General features: G+C 34.8%; 1 protein-coding gene and 1 non-coding gene across 9 annotated transcripts in view; both read left to right on the top strand.

The window, feature by feature from the left end:
* The window catches only part of Fam172a (family with sequence similarity 172 member A), a 487,335-nt gene that overhangs the window by 130,394 nt on the left and 335,145 nt on the right, over positions 1-21,796 (top strand). The window lies entirely within an intron of this gene.
* On the top strand, positions 19,540-19,615 carry Trnag-ccc (transfer RNA glycine (anticodon CCC)). The gene has a single exon. It is a non-coding gene; the product is annotated as a tRNA-Gly (tRNA).

The raw sequence follows: 21,796 nt of genomic DNA, 5'->3' as shown, positions 1-21,796 counted from the left end.
TGACACCAATTGCTCATCAGGATATGGAACAATAGGAACTCTTATTCATTGCTGGTGGGAATCAAAATGGTTCATCCACATTGGAAAGTAGTTTGGTTCTTTTTTACAAAACTGACCATACTCTTCATACAACCCAGCAATCATACTCTTTGGTGTTTAACTAAAGGACTTGAAAATTATGTTCACACAAAAACCTACACACCGATTTACTCATAATTGCCAATGCTTGGATGCATCCCAGATGCATAGTAGGTGAATGAATATATGTACTGCAGTATTCAGACAATGGAATATTATTTGGTGCTAAGAAGAATGAGTTATAAACCATGAAAAGGCATACTTATTGGAATGAAATACATATTAGTAAGTGAAATAAGCCAATCTGAAAAGGCTATATTCTGTGTGATTACAACTATTTTGAAAAAGGCAAAAACTCTGTTGAGGGTTAAATCAATATTTGGGGTTGGGGGTAAAGAGAGATGACTCTACAGAGGATTGTTAGGGAGTGAAGATCCTTAGCATTGTAATGATGGTATATGTTGTTATGCATTTATCCAAACCCATAGAATGCCCGATATCAAGAGTAAACCCTAGAATGGCTGTGCACTTTGGGCCATTATGATGTGACAATGTTAGGTTCATCAGTTGTAAACAACATATCCCTCTAGTGAGGGGTGTTGAAAAATGAGAGAGGCTATGCACATGTAAAGATGGGGAATGAAATAGGAAATTTCTGTACCTTCCACTCAATTTTATTGTGAATCTAAACCTGCTCTAAGGGGGCATGAGGGGAAAAAAACTTTATAAAATGAACATTTTTTTTTTTAGCAGCACAAGAGTTCCTTTCTGTGAAATGGTTTGAATATTTTAGGTACAAGGACTCTTATTTAATAAATTCATAATAAAATTTGTTGATCAATGGATTAATAGTGCATTTCCCATGAAATTATTAAACAACTAATGTCCTTCCAAATAGATTGACTCCGTACAGATATTTGATCTGCCCTTTCTAACCCTTGATATTGTTCCAAGGTTTTGGTACTGCTTTTGAGAACCCGAGATAAGCCTCAAACTTGGATTCTCTCTGAAGGTATAATGAGCTACCACCCCAGCCATTTGGCACATCACCCATGTTATTTTAGAAAAAAAAAAAAAGCCTTTCAGTGGAATGAGATTATTTTACTTTAGCAGTTTTCTGTGTTATAAAGTTTAATTACAAGTTTAAATGAACAGAAGTAAATTTGTACCCATATGGCATTAAAGTATGTTAACTTTAGGGAGAGAAATAATATGAATAATGCTTAGAGATGTTTTCCTGTGCCAGAAAAAAAAGCATAACATTCTTAAAATTGTATTTGCACTGAAATATACCTGTCTAAGAAAAGAATAATATGTTTTATGCTATTTGTTTTTCTTTTCTTGGATCATGGTCAGTTCTAAAAGTAGAATGAGATTTGTAGTCTTGTAATGGTTTTATAAGCATCACAGTAACTGGACAAATAATATATTGTGAATTTCTTACATATCTGTTGATGTCATTAAACACAAGCATATTGTATTTCAGAATCATTTAGTCATCTTCACTCTTACTGACAGTTGGTACATTAGTTCATGTTAAATGGAATATCTCTTTAAACTATTCTTGGCATTTCCTAGATTAGATGAATTATGAATTTGATTATTAAAATTAACCTTTTATGTTCATCTGGTATGTTGTTTTGAGCCAATGTCCTTTAGTACTAGATCTTTATCATCTTTTTGTGCTCCGAAAAAAAGTTTTTATTCAGGTAGATATTTAATGCAAAGTATATTTTGCATGAAATGTTGTTTTCAGTAGATGTAATTTGTTTTTACATACAAATATTTTACAAATATATCTTGCACGAGCCAGAGAAGGATTTGTATATTCTAAGTTCATTCATCTTTTTGTTTTCATCTTTCATTCCTTACAACTGATTAGGATTTTGGAATAAGGTAAGTAAAATGAGGTTAATTTTTTTATTACCAGAAAAGATAAACAATATTTGACTTCCAAAGTATATGCTAATTGATATCCTCCACCCCCCTACCCCACATCCTCATCCCAATACTCTCTAGGTTTTAAGAACATTTTGTTAAATTAAAGGGAAAAGAGTCTAAAAATCATGTTTGGCTATTATGTCATAGGCAGATGGGCCTTCTCATTACGCTCTTTATTTTATTCCTCTTCATGAATTTGTCAGTCTTCTTTCTGATTTTTTGCAGGAGAGCCTGCAGAAGTTATTCTTTGAACCTCTTTTCTCCTTTGGGAATGCACTCATGCATCCACACATGTGCATATGAGTGTATTTGTATTTATATATATATGATAATAATGCCATATTCATGATTATAATTAGAGTAGAAGACTTAAGGTAGAGTCTAATTTTTTTTATTTCAAGCAGGACATTACTAAATGTCTCATAGATCATAATGACTTCTTAAAAGTAACAAATTTATATTTTGACGAGTGAGGGACATTTCTAAGCTATCATTCATTTGAATATAAAACTAGTGAAATGGGAACATATAAAAAAACTTAAGGAAGGTATTGTCTAAGTTTAGGGACTTAAGGTAGTATATAATATTGGAAGCAAGTTGTTACAGAAGAGTTTAAGTAGATGCTTGAATACAGCTTTGTTTGAGATATTTTAGAGGCTAGTGAGGGAATTCTGACATGGATTTCTAAACTAGTGAGGATTTATTTGGGACACTTCACTGAGCAATCTTACAAATCTGGGAAACAATTGAACATTCTAGTTTTCTTTATTATACAAATTTGAGGTCAGCAAACAATACAATACTGATAAGTTTTAAAGGGTCTTATACAATAATTGTTCTAATGATTTCATAAAGATATTTGTGCATACTTACTACAAGATTTTCAAAGTCCATTGTATTTCTATAAAGAAGTAGTTATTTTTATAAGTATAGAAATATTTTTACAACCTATTCTTTGCATGTATGTATATCAGAGAGAGAGAGAAAGAGGAGAGAGAGAAGGCAGGTAGATTTACTTGTAGATAATAAATATTACTAGATAAAAAAACTTTGACATCTTTCCTAATTAATGATAGTTTCTGAACAATTCAGAAGTGATGTGGGTTGATAATTTTGCCAAATAAAATATTTTTATAGTTGAAAGAAAAGAGACTTAGTCTTATTTGATCATCAAGTTCTGTGCTTCATTTGAGGAAAAGTGCCTACAGAGAGTGAAGAAGAGGCCATAGCTTCTGTACCTTCCTCTTCAAATTGCTATATGGGCATTATGGTACTTCTGGAAGTTTCTTTTAGTTTCTTCAGGTCTTTTGTGTTTATGATGATTTGAGAAAAGAGTTGAAATTTTATTAATATATAAATATTTATAAATTTACATATGCTTTTATTGTACTAAGAGCTGAATGCAAGAGCTATCAGCTTGACAAATTGTTAGATTGTTAGCTATAAGCAAAATGTTGTCCACCAGATCTCTAAAATGTATTCATCCTGCATAACCTGCTAAACAGGGACTCCCATTTTCTCCTCCTGCCAGTCTCTGGCCACAACCATTCTTTCTGTTTGTATGAGTTTGACTATTTTAGATATATTATGTAAGTAGAATCATATAATGTTTGTCCTTTTGTTATTGGCTAATTTCATATAGCATCATGTTCTCCAGGCTCATCTATATTGTTCCATATGGCAAGATCTCATTTTTTAAGGCTCTATAATATTTCTTTGTTGTTTTTTTTTTTGTGTGTGTGTATATGTGTGTATGTCTATATACACTACATTTTCTTTATTCATTTCTCCATTGATGGACATTTACGTTGTTTTATACTTTTTGCTGTGGTGAAAATTTTTATAGTGAAAATGGGAGTGTAAATAGCTTTCTGATATTCTGAATTGAAATCTTTTGAGTATATTCCCTGAGGTGGGGTTGTTGATAATTATTTTTTTAGTTTATAAAGGAACTTCCATAGTCTTCTTCATTGTGGTTAAAACAGTTTTCCCTTTCTACCAGTGGTGTACAAGGTTTCCACTATATCAAATTACTGATTATAATACAGTGATATGTTCTTGGTATACTTAAAACAAATGTGTATTTGTTTCATACCTGTTTGGTTATGATCCTTTCCAGATAACTTATAAATATTATTTTTTATTAGTAATAAAAACACTTTACATTTTGAAACATATTTTCCATTTTTAAATCATTTTTATACTCATCTGATCCTTACAGGTCCACATAGTCCATGTCTTAGGGTTGTTACCAAATATTTTCTAAAGAACCCATTGTACATTTTAAATTTGAGGTTTACTGCTCAAATTAGTCTTTTCAAAGTTGTATAGTCATTACATTGCAAAGGAGATTCTTCATTTTTAATTTTTTATTTTATGAAAATTGCTCTGTAATTCATAATTTTTGAAGATGTAATTCCACTATCATGTTTTATATTGTTGCATTTATAGTGCAGATCAAAGTAGATGGTATGATTATTATACTTTGAATATACAGTGCAAAAGAACAGCAATAAAAACGTATGGGGCATTCTGTTATGAGCTAGGAAATCTGTGGGTTTAATTTGAATTCAACAAAGAGAGTGGACTTTCTAGATTGTTTATTTTGCTGAGAAGAAGCTTTTTAGTTTGAATCCATCCCACTTAGTGATTCTTGGTTTATTTCTTGCAGTATAGGAGTCTTATTAAGGAAGTCAGAGCCTAATCTGACATGATGAAAATTTGGACCTACTTTTTCTTCTATTAGGCTCAGGGTCTCTGGTTTAATTCCTAGGTTCTTGATCCATTTTAAGTGGAGTTTAGTGCATGGTGAGAGACAGAGGATTAATTTCATTTTGTTGCATATCGATTTCCAGTTTTCCGAGCACCATTTGTTGAAGAGGCTATCCTTTCTCCAATATATTTTTTTGGTCTTTGTCTAATCTGAGATAACTGTATTTATGTGGATTTGTCTCTGTGTTCTTTATTCTATACCATTGGTCTATGAGTCTATTTTGGTGCCAATACCATGCTGTTTTTGTTACTATTTGCTCTGTAGTATAGTTTAAGGTCTAGTATGGTGATGCCACCTGCTAAGTATTGCTTTAGCTATTCTGGGTCTCTTATTTTTCTTTCTTTCTTTCTTTCTTTCTTTCTTTCATTTCTTTCTTTCTTTCTTTCTTTCTTTCTTTCTTTCTTTCTTTCTTTCTTTCTTTCTTTCTTTCTTTCTTTCTTTTCTTTCCTTCCTTCCTTTCTTTCTTTTCCTTCCTTCCTTCCTTCCTTCCTTCCTTCCTTCCTTCCTTTATTCTTTCTTTTTTTTGAGAGAGAGAGAGAGAATATTTTTTAATTTTTTCAGTTTTCGGTAGACACAACATCTTTATTTTATTTTATGTGGTGCTTAGGATGGAACCCAAGCACCCTGTGCATGACAGGCAAGCGCTTTACCGCTTGAGCCACATCCGCTGCCCTCTTTATTTTTCCAGATGAATTTCAGGACTGCTTTTTTTTATTTCTATGAGGAATGTCATTGGTATTTTGGTTGGAATTACATTAAATCTGTATAGTACTTTTGGTAGTATGGTCCTTTTGACAATATTAATTCTGCCTATCCAAGAACAAGGTATTCTAAGCAGGGCCAGATGGATACACAGCTGATTTCTATAAGATCTTCAAAGAAGAACTAATACCAATACCTTAGAAACATCTTCTAAGGTCTTCCTTAATTTATTTCTTTAGTGTTCTGTAGTTTTAATTGTAGAGGTCTTTCACCTCTTTCATTAAATTGATTCCCAAGTGTTTAATTTTTTTGAAGCTATTGTAAATGGGATAGTTTTCCTGGTTTCTCTTTCAGAGTATTTATCTCTGATGTACAGATATGCCTTTGATTTATGGGTTTTGATATTATATCCTGCTACTTTGCTGAACTCATTTATTAGTTCTAGAAATTTTCTGGTGGATTTCTTTTTTGATATTCTAGGAATAGAATCATATCATTGGCAAATAGTGATAATTTGAGTTCTTCTTTTCCTATCTGTATCCCTCTAATTTCTTTCAGCTGTCTAATTGCTTTGGCTAGAGTTTCAAGAACTATGTTAATACAGGTGAAAGAGGACATTCCTGACTTCTTCCAGTTTTTAGAGGGAATGCTTTCAGTTTTTCTCCATTTAGAATGATGTTGGCCTGGGGCTTAGCATACATAGCTTTTACAATGTTGAGATATATTTCTATTTTCCCTAGTTTTTCTAGTGTTTTGAACACGAAGGGGTACTGTATTTTGTTAAATGCTTTTTTTTTTGCGTCTATTGAGATTACCACGGTTCTTATCTTTAAGTCTATTGATGTGATGAATTACATTTATTGATTTTCATATGGTGAACCAACCTTGCATCCTTGGGATAAACTTGCTTGGTCATGGTGCACTTTTTGTGATATGTTTTTGTATTTGATTTGCCATAATTTTATTGAGAATTTTTGCATCTATGTTCATTAGAGATATTGGTCTGAAGTTGTCTTTCTTTGATGTGTCTTTGTTTGGTTTTGGAATCAGGGTGATATTGGCCTCATAGAATGAGTTTGGAAGTGTTCCCTCTTTTTCCATTTCATGGAATGATTTGGGAAGTATTGGTATTAGTTCTCACTTGAAAGTCTTATAGACTTATATATCCATCTGGTCCTGGCTTTTCTTGGTTGATAGGCTTCTGATGGCCTCTTCTATTTCATTTCTTGAAATTGATATGTTTAACTAGTGTATATCGTCCTGATTCAGTTTGTGCAAATCATTTGACTCTAGAAATTTGTTGATGCCTTCAATATTTTCTATTTTATTGGAATACAAATTTTTAAAATAATTTCTAATTATCTTCTGTATTTCCATAGTGTACTTTGTGATATTTCCTTTTTTATCATGGATGTTAGAATTTGAGTTTTCTCTCTCCTTGTCTTTGTTAGCATAACTAAGGGTTTATTAATTTTACTTATTTTTTCAAAGAACCAACTTTTTGTTTTGTCAGTTTTTTCAATTGTTTCAATTTCATTGATTTCAGCTCTGATTTCAATAATTTCTTGTCTTCTGCTTTTAGTGTTGAATTGTTCTTCTTTTTCTTGTACTTTGAGAAGTAGTGTTATTTATTTCTTGACTTTTTCTTGTTTTAAGGAATGAACTCCATGCAATGAACTTTCCTCTTAGTACTGCCTTCGTAGTGTCCCAGAGATTTCAAAATGTTGTATCATGATCATTTAACTCTAAGAATATTTTAATCTCCTCTTTTATGTCTTTTGTGATCCATTGTTCATGCAGTAGCATATTATTTAGTCTCCAGGTGTTGGAGTAGCTTGTATTTTTTATTTTATCATTGATTTCTAATTTCATTCCATATGATCTGATGTAATGCAGGGTAGCATCTCTATTTTTTTTGTATTTGCTAAGAGTTGCTTTGTGACATAATATATGGTCTGTTTTAGAGAAGGACCCATGTGCTGCTGAGAAGAAAGTGTATTCTCTTGTTGAAGGATGAAATATTCTATATAAGTCAGTTAAGTGTAAGTTATTGATTATATTATTGAGTTATATAGTTTCTTTGTTTAGCTTTTGTTTGGAAGATCTATCCAGTTCTAAAAAATGTGTTTTAAAGTCACTCAGAATTATTATGTTTTGGTCTATTTGACTCTTGAACTTGAGAAGAGTTTGTCTGATGAATGTAGATGCTCCATTGTTTGGGGAATGTATATTTAAATTGTTACATCTTGTTGATGTATGGTTCTCTTGAACAGTGTGAATGTTTTTTTTTATTCCTTTTGATTAACTTTGGCTTGAAGTCTACATTATTTGATGTGAGGATGGAAACCCCTGCTTGTTTCTGCAGTTTATGTGAGTGGTATGTTTTTTCCCAACCTTTGACTTTCAGTCTGTAGATGTATTTTCCTATGAGATGAGTATCTTGAAGGCAGCATATTATTGGGTCTTTTTTTTTAAGAAAAAAATCCAATCTGCTAGTCTACATCTTTTGATTGGTGAGTTTAGGCCATTAACATTCAGGGTTATTATTGAGACATGATTTGTATTCGTGGTCATATTTGTTTATTTTTGGTAATTTCACTTGACTTGGTTTCTCCTTTGATTTTTCCTTTAGTGTAATACCTCTCTTTGCTGATTTTCATTGTTGTTTTTTCATTTCCTCCTCATGGAACATTTTGCTAAGGGTGTTCTCCTATGCAGGCTTTCTAGTTGTAAGTTTATTTAGCTTTTGTTTATCATGGAAGATTTTTATGTCATCATCAAAATTTTGCTGGATACAAGGTTCTTGGTTAGCACCCATTTTCCTTCAGAGCTTAGTATATTTTGTTCCAGGATCTTCTAGCTTTCAGGGACTGGGTTGAAAAATCTGCAGTGATCCTAATTGGTTTCCTCCATGTAATACATGTATGTAATACAATTCCTTTCTCTTGTGACTTTTAAAATTCTCTCCTTATTCTGTGTACTAGGCATTTTCATTATAATATGCCTTGGTGTGGATCTGTTGTGATTTTGTACATTTGGTATCCTGTAATCTTCTTGTATTTTATTTTTCATTTCTTTCTTCATGTTCAGAAAATTTTCTAATATTATTTCAGTGGATAGGTTGTTCATTCCTTTGGTTTGGAACCCTATGCCTTCCTCTAATCCAATAATTCTTAAATTTTTCTTTTTGTTATCCCATAATTCTTGAATGTTCTACTCATGGTTTCTTACCATCTTTTCTGTGTGGACACCATTCTTTTCAAGATTATATATTTTGTCTTCATTGTCTAAAGTCTTGTCTCCCAAGTGATGTGATCTGTTGGCGATGCTTTCTATTGAGCTTTTAATTTGGTTTATTGTTTCTTTCATTTTAGGTATTTCCTTTTTTTCTTCCAAATCCTCTATCTCCTTATTGAAGTAATCTTTTGCTTCCTTTATTTCCTTATGTAGTTCTTTATCTAAATGATCTTTTGCTGCCTGTATTTTGCTCTCTTATATCATCTTTCAATTCATAGAACATTTTAATTATGTACGTTTTGAACTCCTTCTCTGTCATTTCTTCTGTTGTGCTGGCCATGGATTCTAATAATGTAATATCTTGGTTTCTTAGGGGCAGTTTCTTCATTTGTTTTTTCATGCTGTTCCTGTGTCTTCCCTTCTTGCCCTGTGGATCCGAGTTTTTACTCTATAGGCTTCTAATCTCCCCGTAGGTTTCCAATACCTCTCCTTTAAGGGGAAGAACAATGTGAACAGATCGAAATACAAACAATGTATAACATTAAACTAAATAGCTGCTATTAAGATGTTTAAGATTTTGTCACAATATACGGAAATGGTAAGTTCAGTTATTATCTATAACATATACAGTAGGTTTGCAAAAGGCTCTACAGTTTCTGATGGTGGACAAAGAGCCACATAGAGTTAGAAGATCTTAGAAAGCATGAAAAAGGAATCTAAAGAAGTTGGTTAGTAGCAGGAGAAGAGAGAGAAAGTGATTTTGGGGAAACAAGCAAGTGGGAAGACAGTAGAGTTCAAAAAACAAACATATATATTAAGAAAATTTAAAATGTAAAAATAGGAGATAAAAGAATATATAACACCACTGTAATGTACTATTCAGACATTCAAGTCCTCAGTAGCCTAATTCATGAGAAGTACTTGGTTTCACAAATATTGGGGATGTGAGGGTGGAAGTAGAGAGAGAAAGAAAAAATGTCTTGAAGGAAGATACAAGGATTGTTTTTGTTGGAGCTCAGTATCTTTCCAGCTTCTCTTCTCATTCCAATAGGTGGAGTTGTCTGTTGTTTCCTGGTATCTCCCACCTCAGGATGGTGAAGGTTGTTTGGGTAGGAGGATTGGGCTTGGTGGCATAGCCCCTGGAAGTGGGGTTTAGCACTTGCTTGTCCCCAATGGGAGACTGCACCCCAATAATCTCTTTGGGGTCCTGCTCATGTGATGTGGGCACCTGGTCTTATCTCCTTGTATTGCTTGTAGACCTCACAATTCCTGGTCTCTAATTTAGTCTCTAAATTGTATCTCACTCGCTCCTTCCCAATCAGGAACCTTTCTCTCCATAGGTCTTGTAGCTCCTGCTCTGGGGTCTACATACCTGTCATGGAGAGCTGTTTTATATTGGGCAATTCAGGACTAGTTTTTTTTGAGCTGCAGACCAGCCATGTAGCCATGTGCACTGTGCTGGGTTAGCAGCTGCCAAGGAGAAGGGGGCTTTTGGTACCTTGATATTGCTTCTAAGCCCCAGCTGGTGTTCCAAGCTGGAGGTTGCCCCAACTAAAGATGGCGACAAAGGTGTCCCAAGATGAAGGTGGCTGCTTTCAGGGATGGGTGTCAGGTCAGGTGGGCCAGTTGGTGGTGTTAAGTGGCATGTTCAGAGATGCAGCTCTGTCGCATGCAGTATTGTGGCTGGTGGCTATCTCCCGATCCAGTGCAGTGTCCTCATGTTCAGGCTACTGCTTTTAGGGAACTCTGGTAGTGGTTGTAGTCTCCCAGATGGAGGTGACTAGGAGAGCCCCATGTTGGTAGAATGGGGTCCACATAGGAGCAGCGGCTGGAGCGGCTGGAGTTCCTGCATGTGGTCTGCGGCCAGGTACCCTACGTGGGAGCAGTGGTCAGGATTCCTGCATGGGTGGGCGGCCAGGAGTCATGTGAAGGTACTGATGCTGGTGGCCCTGCTCGGGCACCTGGAGTTTCTGCGTGGGCATGTGACTGGGAGTCCCATACTGATTCTGAGGCCTGGAGACTTATGCTGCACAAGGGCCATGATTCCTGCGTGGGAACAGCTGCTGGGGACCCTCTAGTCATTGGCAGAGAAACAGCATTCCCACTACTTGAATCCTAGGTCCTGGAGCAACACAGAATGCAGCTTCCTTCTAGCCTGTCATCTTGGATCCCCTGATTCTCATTTTCTTAATTTTGGGAAATATGGTTGATAAAAAAAATGTTTAAATTTGTAAGAGTGTATGTTAGATAAAACATAAGTAGGCATCTGTTACTTTTTTAACAGACATGTTAACTTTCTGTCACTGTGATAAAAATACCTGAGATAATAAACTTATAAGGAATACATTTATTTTGGCTCACATTTTCAGAGATCTCAGTCAATGGTCAGTTATCTCCATTATTTTTGGACCTGTAGAAAGGGAGATCATCATGGCATGGAGTAAGTGGCAGAGCAAGGCTGCTCACCTCATGGCATCTAGGAAGCAAAGGAGAGGGATGGAACTCAGGCAAAGAAAGAGGAAGAGAAAGAGGAAGGATTGGTTATCAATATCCCAGTCAAGGGCACACCCTAGTGACCTGATTTCCTTCTATTAAATCCATCTCTTAAAGGTTTCATCACCTCCCATTTGTGTCACAGGCTGGCAACCAAATCTCTCATTGGTAGACCTGTGGAGGATGTTTAAGATTCAAACCGTAAAAGAAGAATAGTATTTATTGAATTTCTGGAATGCCTGTATTCTTAAGTCTGTTAGTCTTTGTATATGGGGAAACAATAAATGTGTAAAGAAATAGGCAAAGGAAAATATATAGTAAATGTTTGTGAAAAATGAAATAGGCAAAGTGTTGGTGTACATTATACTGTTTTAGAAGTTCATCCCTTCACTCATAAGGAAAATCTTACCTTAAAGTGATAAATCTTACTGAATACACAGTGAAGGTTTCTGTATCTGTGGGTTCCATAAATACCTGTTCAACCAATTGCATATGAAAATATTTGGGAAAATCCTTATACTGAGCTGGACACTTATAATCCCAGTGGCTCAGGAGATGAAGATTGCAAGTTCAAAGCCTCAGCAGAAGCATTGCAAGTTCAAAGTCAGCTTCAGCAACTTAGTGAGGCCCTGAGCAACTTAGATCTTGTCTCCCACAAAACAAAACAAAACAAAACAACAACAACAACAACAAAATGAAACAAAACACAAAATGGGCTAGGGATGAGGCTCACTGGTTAAGCACCCTATGTTGTTCAATCCCTGTTACTGAAACAAAAACAAAACAAAATAACAAAAACAAACTGAACTGAGCATGCACAGACTTTTTTCTTGTCATTATTTCCTAATCATTATGGTATAATAACTACTCACATAGCATTGAATATTTTAAGTAATCTAGAGATTATTTATGTTAGGATGTATAGGTTACATGCAACCATGACACTGTTTTCTCCAAGGGACTTGAACATCTATGGATTTTGATATCTGTGGGGAGTCCTAAAACTAATACCTATGGATACTGAGGGACAACTATTTAACCTTTTCTGTTATCTTATTAGCCAGGCCTGTGTGTTTTATTTTACAAATGATTGCTAGGGGGTTTAATTATATGTATCTAACTTATCACAGTTTATCTTCAAATAAAATTATACCACTGGAGGAGGCTGCTTTCAGGGATGGGTGTCAGGTCAGGTGGGCCAGGTGGTGGCATTTAGTGGCATGTTCTCACTGCTCCTTCCCTTTCTACTTCCCAATCAGGAACCTTTAATGTTAACCTCTAACATATAATATTAGAGCCTCATAACATTTTATCTCCAATTTATCTAGGTTTTTATCTGGAATCATTTTCCTTAGCTAAAATAATTTTCTTGAAAGTTTCTAATACTAGTCTACTACAATTTACTTTTTTTAAAAAAAGCATTTGTTTACCTGGAAAGGCTTTATTTTGCCTTCATTTTCACTGAGTGTAGAATTTTCAGTGATAGAATATTTTCTTTCTTAAATTACTGCTTCATTTTCTTCTGACTTGCATTATTTCTATTAAGAAATCAGTGGTATTTCTTATCTTTGTTCTCTTCTGTATAATGTTGTTTTCCTCTGACTGCTTTTGGGATTTTTTTCCCTTTATCAGTTTTCAGCAATTTGTGAATGTGCCTTTGTGTTCTTTTCTTCATAGGTACCCTGCTTGTTGAGCTTCTTATAGATATTTGTTTTATTAAAATCAAATCTAAAAAATGATCTGCTCTTTTTTCTTTAAAATTTCTTCTGTTTGATTGATTGATGGTTGATTGATGATTGATCGATTGATTGATCGATTGATTTAGTGGAAGTGGGAGGAAGGGGTAGAGGGGAGTAGAGGGGTGATACTAAAGGGTATAATTATATTTGAGGTGAGTAAAATACTCTCAAATTGACAGAGGCGATAAATACACATGTCTGTATATGTGAAAAATATTGAATTGCCACTTATTTTTTTCTGATTGTTACTGTATTGAAATATTTTTATTAGTTCATTTTAGTTATGTATAATGTTAGGGTTCATTGTGACACAATTAATCAAGCATGAAATATATTATGCTCTAATTCAGTCCCAAGTGCTTCCCATTTTCCTCCTACCCCTGTTCTCTTTCCTGTACTTCACTGATCTTTCTTCTAGTTATTTACAATTTTATTTAAAATTATTGCCTTTGTGGATATACATAAACATGAGATTCACTGTGGTGTACATACATAGGAAAGTTAAGTAAGATTAGTTCCACTGTTCTTGTCTTATCTGTTCCTCTTCCCACCCTCTCAATCCCCTTTCTCTCCTGTCTTTTATTTTCATGGAATTCCCCTGCCATTCTTTTTTCATTTTCCTTTTTCTCTTATTTTGGTCTAGCTTCCACACAACTAAGAAACATTCAACCTTTGACTTTCTGGGTCTGGCTTATTTCACATAGAATGGTGGTCTCCAGTTCTATCTATTTACTGGAAAATGTCATAATGTCATTTTTTATGACCAAGTAATAGTCTATTGTGTATATATACCACATTTTATTCATCCCTTCATTGTTAACTAACACCTAACTTGGTTCCACAACATAGCTTTTTTGAATTGTGCTACAGTAAACATTGATGTGGCTATTTTCCTTATAGTTTGCTGATTTGAGATATTTTGGCTATATACTGGGGAATGGATAGCTGGTTCATATGGTTGTTCCATTTCTAGTTTTGTTTTTTGTTTTTTGTTTTTTGGGGAATCTCTATACTGCTTTTTAGAGTGGTTGCAGTAATTTACAGTTCTACCAACAATGTCTGAGTTTACTTTTTCCCTCACATCCTCACCAGCGCTTATTATTATTTGTATTCTTGGTAATTGCCAGTCTGTCTGGAGTGAGCTGAAATCTTGGCATGGTTTTGTTTAGTATTTCTGTGATTACCAGAGATGTTGAACATTTTTTCACATATTTATTGCACATTTGTATTTCTTTCTTTAGTTCTTTTGCCCATTTATTATTAGTTTTTGTTGTTGTTGTTGTTGTTCTTTATGTATTCTGGATATTAGTTCCCTGCCTAAGGAGCTGGTGGCAATGATCTTCTCCCATTCTGTAGGTTCTCTCTTCATGCTCTTAATTGTTTTCTTTGCTATGCAGAAGTTTTTAAATTTGATGCTATTCCACTATTGATTATTGGTTTCACTTCTTGTGTTTTAGGAGTATTATTCAGGGAATTGATGCCTGTGCCAATATGTAGGAGTGTTGCCCTTAGGGTTTCTTCTAGAAGTTAGAGAGTTTCTGGTCTTTGATCCACTTTGAGTTGACTTTTGTGCAAATTTCATTCTTCTACTTATGGACATCCTGAACCCTGATAACAAAACTAAAGACACATTTAAGAAAGAAAACTTCAGACCAATATCCATGATGAAGATGGTTGCAAAAAAATGTGGTTGACAAACCACATTCAAAACTCATTGAGAAGATATATCAAGTGAGATTCATCCCAGGCATAAAAGGTTTCAAATTTCATTCTTCTACTTATCGACATCCAGTTTTCCCAGCACCATTTTTTACAAAGGCAACCTTTTCTTTAACATATGTTTTTTGAACCTTTGTGCAGTATCAGATGATTGTATCTATAGAGGTCTTTCTCTGTGTATTTTATTCTATTATGTTTGTCCTCAAGTCTGTTGTGGTGCCAATACATGCTGTTTTTGTTACTAGACCTTTGTAATATGATTTGAGGTCCACTATTTTGATTCCTCTAGCATTACTCTACTTGTTTTGGCTATTCTGGGACTTTTATTCTTCCAACTCTATTTCAGAACTGTTTTTTCTAGTTCTGTTAAGAATATTATTAGTATTTCTATGGGGATTGCATTGAATCTTATAATGCTTTTGGTGATGTTTTATTCAGCTTTTTTGTTTGTATGACCAACAGACCTGACAAGAACAATTTATGTTTCACATTTATTAAAAGTCACAATTGAATTTCATTTTCCAAATGGAACCTACTGTAAAAAATCAATTAAAAGGTGGAATAGTCAATAATTAATGGAAAAAAAAAAACTGTTATTTTTCCAATTACTTGGTTCATTTTAACAAGGATGCATCATTTCACTGCGTCAGTCCAATGTTATTTCAGGTGAGAGGACATAGCAATATTGTCTCTGAAGTCTCATTTCTTCAAGTTGGCCCCCACCATAGTTTTCCAACCAAAGTTTTCCCTGGAGACTAAGTAAAACTAAGAACAATGGGAAACGTTTTTAAAAAAATTATTTAAGGAACACAAAAATGCATCTCAGTAATTTTTTAAAAAGCCAGTTTTAAAATTCATCCTATGCTACCTCACCATTCCATATGCAGTCTGAAAGGTGATTGATTCCTAGACGTCTTCTGGTTTCTACACATTTTAAGGTTACTGAGTTTGATACAAGAAAACGTGAAGTCTCACACAGCCCCTTGTCATCTGATTGGAACTATTTGTGCCCCACCTCTCTCTCCACACACTTGCCAGTTCCCCTGCTGGCCCACAGCACAATGGGAACACAGCTGGCTGGGGTCATCTGAGTTTTAGAGTAGTTTTCTTTTTTGTTACCTGTAAAAAGCTAGGCTCAGATTTTAGTCTTGGCCTCACTAATTTCATGCTCTAGTCAACAGTTAAGCAAATACACAAAATTGACTTTTGTTTTTCATATTTCCTAGGTGAGACTGAGGCTTTTAAAAGAAATATTACATATAAAAAGACAAAAGCCTAAATGAGGAATTAGAAGGGTTTTATGTACTATTAAAGGCAAAACCTCACAATTTATTTCTATTTGTTTTACAGAAAATAAAAGGAAATGACCTGATTTTTTAGGTCTTAAGGTCCTAACCTAATAATAAAGTGTTAAAACCAGCATGAAAAGAATAACTAATTCAAAATGTAACTAACAGCCAGTGTTCTTTAGGATTTAAGGAAGTGCTATGTTCTAGATTTAGGCAAATGATTCCTTAGGTTACCAAATGCATTCCCATGAGTGTTTCTTCATTTATTTACCCAAAAGAATTAAAATCCTACTACATGTACATATTTGTCTTAAGACTTGCTCTAATTCAATGCCTAAGTACTGGAGATTTAGGCTAGATATACCTATTAGTGGGAAGCTGTTCTCAACTCTTTTACAGCTTATACCAGAAAGAAGAAGCTATCAGTGCAGGAGGATAGAAACATCTGCCTGGTGAACCTACCAGTAAAACCCTTAATATAGAAGAGCAACAACTACTTATTTTTTCAACCCCATAATTTTTTTTTTAAGAATTAAAGTAGTAAAAAGTCAACTTTTTTTTTGTATGATAGAGGAGTGTAAAGTTTCATAAGCCAGTGTACATATGTTTATGAGCAATTAAAAAAAAAGGCAAAAAAGCTGCATTATACTGAATGGATATGTAAATAAATCCACTCCAGGTCAAGCTATTACAAGTCTTAAATTCTTAATGGCAAGGCTTTGAAAGGCAACCGAGGCTGAATGTTAGTAATGCTGCAGAAGTAAGGTGTACTAACATTGTTTCCTCAAAGGAATGGAGAGGGGGAAAAAAAGCACAATTTTGATGGCTCTTTTCACATTTCAGCATCTCAAAACTTTATCCAAAGCAGGGAAAGCAAATCCAAAAGCTTCTGTCTGCTCATTATCATTCCTGAAGGGTGTTGTGGGAATGAATGCCAGAATGACTCGCCCAGGGCAGGCTGGGTGTGGCAGAAAGCCACTCTCACATGAGGCTGGCAGAGGAGGGAGCTTGGGAAGCTGCAAAGTCAACAAAACTCATGGCCTCCCAGGTTCTTGCTCTCAAGTATGTGATGCTGCTGTGGAACTGAAGGGTTCCAGACCTCTTGCCTTTGGGTTCTGTTGGTTACAAATGCAATAGGTTGTATTTGCAGCACTTCAGTCATTTAAAAAACAAACCAGCTCACCCTCCTTCCCTCTACCTACCCACCTATAGGAAAGGAGAAATTGATTAAGCATATTTAAAAAAGGTTTATGCGGTGCTATTAAAATTCAAATGTAAAATCTAACAGCCAAAGATCATTAGGATTATCTTCAGGGACCCTGTGATGGATATGAAGGTTGACAAACTGAAATGAGATGGACTCAGCTGTTGGCTCAATCTCTTGGCGACAACAGCCTTTCTGTTCTGTTCTACCTGGAGTGGTCCCACGCCTCCCACTCAGTTAACCCACTGGGCAGCAGCAGGGTGGTTGTTTTGGGGAAGCTACTGATTTTGCCATTTGCTTCCAGAATCACATAGACTATAACAAACTTTACACTAAACACTGGGTAAAAGCCCAATGGGACAGAGTTCATTAGGACTCTCTTCCCTCTTTGGCGTGGTGTCATACATGGCCTTCAGTTTTCTCTTCTTCCATTGCTTGACTTTCTGTTCCTTTTTCATTGGTGATGCCCTCTAAAGTCTTCTTGTTCATTGCTTTACTGGCCTCTTCCTTTGTGTCCTGCTCTGCAAACTTCTTGAACATGTTGGTGTGTATCCTACGGTCCTGCTCATTGTGCTCCTTTGCCTTTTTCTGGCACATGGAGATCTGCAGTTTTGCAGCCTTGTTCCGGGGATTTACTTCCAACACTTTCTCAAAGTCACCCTTTGCTGACTCAAACTCATTCATAAGCAGCGGTGCTTCACCCCTCCTGTACAAGCCTTTTTCATTGGTATGTCAAGTCCAAGGGCCTTGTCACAACACTCTACACCTTTGGAGTATTCTTTAAGTTTCAGGTAGCACATAGCCAGTTTCAGAGATGCAGGGAACAGAAATGACTCAGAAGCTTTCAATTCCTTTTCTGATAGACCATATTCCATCTCTACCAGGATACTATCTTTCCGTACTGAATCACTGCTTGCATGTATTTGCCTCCCTTGAAGTATACCGTTCCCTTCTCTTTGACAATGACAGCCTGCAACAGTTTTTCTTTGGTGTCCATCTCCTGATACCAGCTCCATAGAATGAATTTGGCAGTGTTCTTTCCTTTTCTATTTCATGGAATAATTTGAGGAAGATTGGCTTTAGTTTTTCTTAAAAGGTTTGGTAGAACTTGGCTTAGAATCCATTCAGTGCTGGGCTTTTAGTTCAAAGACTTTTAGTAGCTGCTTCAGTTTCATTATTTGATTTGATTTGTTTAAGTTTTTTGTACCCTCAAGGTTCAAATTGGGTAGGTCATGTCTCTAGGAATTTTTAACATCTTTGAGATTTTCTAATTTGTTTGATTATAATTTTTTTATTTTTCTTTTCTTTTTTTGTGTAGTTGTAGGTGCACAGAATGCCTTTATTTAATTTATTTTTATGTGGTGTTAAGGATCAAACCCAGTGTCTCACACATGCTAGAGAAGAGCTACAGCCCCTGATTATAAATTTTTCAAAAATTTCTAAAGATCCTCTGGATTTCAGTAGTGTTTATGGTGATATTTCCTTTGTCATCTCTAATTTTGTTAATTTGCATCTTCTCTTTCTTTTGGTTTGTTTGACTAGGAATTTATTAATGTTGTTTATTCTTTTAAAGAACTAACTCTTTGTTTCTTTGAGTCTTTGTATTTTTTTATTCTCAATTTCATTGATTTGGCTGTGATTTTAAATATTTTCTATTTTCTGGATTTTGATGTTAGTTTGGTTTTCTGTAGGACTTGAGTTATAACATTAGATTTTGTTTTGTTTTCTATTTTTTTTTTAATTTAGGAACTCAGCTCCCTAAACTTTCCTCTTAGAACTGCTTTCCTACCGTCCCAGAGATTTTGATATGTTGTATCATTATTCTCCACTTGTTTCTAAAAATTTTTAATTTCTTTCCTGAATTTTAGGCTCTCCATTCATCTTTCAAAATTATATTTTGTAGCTAAGCAAGGTGGCACACACCAGTAATCCCAATGACTGGGGAGGTAAGGCAGGAGGATTACAAGTTTGAGGCAATGTAGCAAGGCCCTAAGCAACTTGGTGAGACCCTTTCTTAAAATAAAAAAATAAAAAGGACCCCCGAGATCAATCCCCAGTATCCTCTCCCCACAAAAAGGAAATGTATTTTTTAAGCTCCAGGTATTAAAGTGTTTTTTTTTTCTTGTTGATTTCGAATTCCATTCCATTATTATCTGATAGGATGAAAGAAATTGTCCTCTTTTTTTGTTTTATATTTTCTAAGAGTTGCTTCTATCCTAAAACAGGATTTATTTTAGGAAATGTTCAATCTTCTGTTGAGAAGAAAGTAAATTCAGTTGTCAATGGATGAAATATTATATAGATGTCCATTTGGTCCATTTGATTAATAGTATTTTTTAGTCATTAAGGATCTTTACTTAGGGGGCTGGGGATATAGCTCAGTTGGTAGAGTGTTTGTCTCCCATGTATAAGGCCCTGGGTTCAATCCCCAGTCCTAACAACAACAACAAAGAATCTTTACTTAGTTTATGTCTGAATGACTTATCTAGTACTGAGAGTATTAAACCACCCAGCATTATAGTACTGTGGTCTATTTGATTCTTAATATTGAGGTTTTGTGCTACAAATACATCTATTTTAATCTCTTTGCCATTGTTCCACAGGTCACTTGGTCCTTATTCATGTTTTGTCCTTTTTATTTGTCATTGTAGACAGCTTTTATTGGTATATCTTCATGTTTATGGATCTGTTTTTCCTCTGGCCTAATCTGATGGTTAACCTATTCATTGCATTTCTTAGTATTGAAATTGTATTTTTTTAGTTCTTAACTGTTCTGTTTTTTATAAGCATTTAATTTCTCATTGAATTTTGTTTCATGTTCTTGCATACTTTTATAACAACTGGCTTAATGTTCTTGTCCCCTAATTTCATACTCTTATTACTAGGTATCTTTATTGACTGATTTCTTTTCCTAGTTATGGATTTTATTTTCTTGTTTTGGTGAATGTCTCTTGTAATTTGTATTGGATAGTAGACATTGTAAATATTTTGTTGGTGAGTGTCTGGGTATTATTGTATTATTGTCTCCCTTTTAAAAAAGTTGAATTTTATTTTGGCATCAATTAACTGTCTAGTGGAACAGCTTGATTTTATTTTATTTTATTTTATTTTATTTTATGTTTTTTGGTACTGAATATTGAATCCAGAGGTATTCTACTACTGAGCTGCGTCTACAGCCCATTTTGTTTTTTATTTTGATGCAGGGTTTTGCTAATTTGCCCAGGTGGCCCCAAACTTGTGATCTTCTTCCTTCAATCTCCCAAATAGCTAAGATTAAATGCATGGACCACTGTGCCCAGCTGCAGCTTGATCATTTGGGCATTATGAGTGTGGATTTAGAAAATTAATTATTTCTCTAGGAATAGTTTAGTTCTCTTCTGATATTATCTTTCTGTGGTCACTACTGAATGCTATCAATATTTAGTGAGACATAAAATGATAATATCTCCTAGTTATTAAAAAAAACTCTGGGAATTGTTAAGCTTGAAGATCTTTAGTAATTTTTCCCCATAGTTTTCCTTATGTAGCCTCAAGTAGTTTCATTCCATGTGTGCATTACTTAGAATTTAACCAAAGATTTAAAGGAACTTGTTTTAGTCAACTTTTCTGCTGCTATGACCAAAAGACCTGACAAAAACAATTTTTAGGAGGAAATGTTTATTTGGGGGCTCATGGTTTCAGAGATCTCATTCCAAAGATAGCTGGCTCTATTCCTCGGGGTTCAAGGTCAGACAGAACATCATGGTTGGAAGAGTGTCACAGAGGAAAGTGGCTCAGGAAACAGAGAGAGCACGCTACTCAACAAGGACAAAATAGATACCCCGAAAGCACAACTTGTAGGGCTCACCTTTTCTAGCCACATCTTACCTGCTTAAGTTAACATCCAGTTAAATCCCCATGATAGATTTAACATACTGGTTATGTTTAGGCTTATAAATAATCATTTCATCTCTAAATTTCTTGCATTGTCTCACACATGAATTTTTGGGAACACCTGATTAGGTAGATTTCTAGAATTCTTTTTCTGCACAACTGCACATTTGTGCTTGGCCAATTCTAGTGGTCTCATTTTCCTTGAGAAACCTCTTCTGGCTGCAAGGCTACAGTATTCTTCTTGGACTTTTCTTCTCTGGGCTGAGAAGTTTGCAACTAGACAGAGAACCAAGGTGGATACCTCCTTTGTTCTCCTAGAGATCACTGGTCTATGCTGCCTGTTTTCCCTCTATGAAACAGTTAATACATTTTATACAGGTGTCTAGTTGTTTATAAAGAGAGGGGAAGTTTGAATGCCAGTAACTCTTTTATGGCTGTGAGCTGAAGTCTAACTACATTTATTGTACTATTTTTTCGGGGGTGGGGGGCGGTTAGGGTAATGTAGTAGCAACAGGAAGATTCAAAGAAATTGGTCCCTTCTCCTCCCTTTTGGCAATGGTTAAGAAAGAGACTATCTCTGGACTGAAGACAGCTCATCTTTCTTAGAATTGTATTTCCCAGTAGAATCCACATTATTATGATCAATAGAACTGTCCTCTTTTCTAGCTCAAGAAAGACTTGCTAAATTGTTAAAGCTTGCCATGTGGAAAGGTAAAAAAGAGAGTGGTTAAAATGTATCATTTTACTT

Source organism: Marmota monax, unplaced genomic scaffold, assembly GCF_021218885.2.
Source record: "Marmota monax isolate L192 unplaced genomic scaffold, Marmota_monax_Labrador192_F-V1.1 WCK01_AAM20220418_F8-fsc00018, whole genome shotgun sequence".
Classification (NCBI taxonomy): domain Eukaryota; kingdom Metazoa; phylum Chordata; class Mammalia; order Rodentia; family Sciuridae; genus Marmota; species Marmota monax.
This window is presented reverse-complemented; position numbering and strand designations above follow the sequence as displayed.